The sequence below is a fragment of the Cebus imitator genome, unplaced genomic scaffold (assembly GCF_001604975.1).
Source record: "Cebus imitator isolate Cc_AM_T3 unplaced genomic scaffold, Cebus_imitator-1.0 Scaffold115, whole genome shotgun sequence".
NCBI classification, from domain to species: Eukaryota; Metazoa; Chordata; class Mammalia; order Primates; family Cebidae; genus Cebus; species Cebus imitator.
This window is the reverse complement of record NW_016107430.1, coordinates 260,973-262,297: the sequence shown is the minus strand read 5'-3', so window position 1 is coordinate 262,297 and position 1,325 is coordinate 260,973. Positions and strand designations below refer to the sequence as shown.

The 1,325-nt window shown below is 42.4% G+C and overlaps 1 pseudogene across 1 annotated transcript; it reads left to right on the top strand.

Moving 5' to 3' along the window:
- The first annotated feature begins 204 nt into the window (after window positions 1-204).
- LOC108311399 lies at window positions 205-895 on the top strand (annotated as a pseudogene). Its single transcript, XR_001828181.2, has one exon. The product of XR_001828181.2 is annotated as a ferritin heavy chain-like (transcript).
- Window positions 896-1,325: the final 430 nt, after the last annotated feature.

The window sequence follows — 1,325 nt, the reverse complement described above, 5'->3', positions numbered from 1 at the left end:
ACATGGAGAAACCTCATCTCTACAAAAAATATAAAAAACTAGCTGGGCATGGAGGCATGCACTTGTAGTCCCAGCTACTCTGGAGACTGTGGTTGGAGGATCACCTGAGCCCAGGAGTTTGAGGCTTTAGTTAGCTATCATGCCACTGCACCCCAGCCTGGGCAACAGAGCGAGACACTGTTCCGCCCTCACAAAAAAAAAGCCGCGCAGCCACCGCCGCCGCCGCCTCTCCTTAGCAGCCGCCATGACGACCGCATCACCTTCGCAGGTGCGCCAGAACTACCACCAGGATTCAGAGGCCGCCATCAACCGCCAGATCAACCTGGAGCTCTACGCCACCTATGTTTACCTGTCCATGTCTTACTACTTTGACCGCGATGATGTGGCTTTGAAGAACTTTGCCAAGTACTTTCTTCACCAATCTCATGAGGAGAGGGAACATGCCGAGAAACTGATGAAACTGCAGAACCAACGAGGTGGCCGCATCTTCCTTCAGGATATCAAGAAACCAGACCATGATGACTGGGAGAGTGGGCTGAATGCGATGGAGTGTGCATTACATTTGGAAAAAAATGTGAATCAGTCATTACTGGAACTGCACAAACTGGCCACTGACAAAAATGACCCCCATTTGTGTGACTTCATTGAGACACATTATCTGAATGAGCAGGTGAAATCCATCAAATAATTGGGTGACCACGTGACCAACTTGTGCAAGATGGGAGCACCCCAGTCTGGCTTGGCAGAATATCTCTTTGACAAGCACACTCTGGGAGACAGTGATAATGAAAGCTAAGCTTTAGGCTAATTTCCCCATAGCCACAGGATGACTTCCCTGGTCACCAAGGCAGTGCATGCATATTGGGGTTTCCTTTACCTTTTCTATAAGTTGTACCAAAACACCCACTTAAGTTCTTTGTACCGTTCCTTCAAATAAAGAAATTTGGTACCAAAAAAAAAAAAAAAAAAAAAACTAGATTCATTTTACTTGCTCATTTATGCCAAAACCTTTTGTCAGTAGCCTTACTAAGAAGGTATTTGAGCTCTTATTTTGATTCATTTGATTGAGATTTTGTTAATATATAGGGAAGTGATGCCAAAGAGCATGGATAAATTGGAAACGTGATCTTTATTTTATGCTATAAATTCAGTTACATACATATAATGCCTACATTTAAGCATCTAAAATCAAGTAGAAGTTGAATAATCATCTGTAAAAATAAAATCAGTGCATGCATCCCACAGTAATAAATAGATTTCCCAACTTAGTTTCCCTCAAAAACAAGTTTTATGTTTTGAAAATTTAAAATTGATTATGGAAGGTA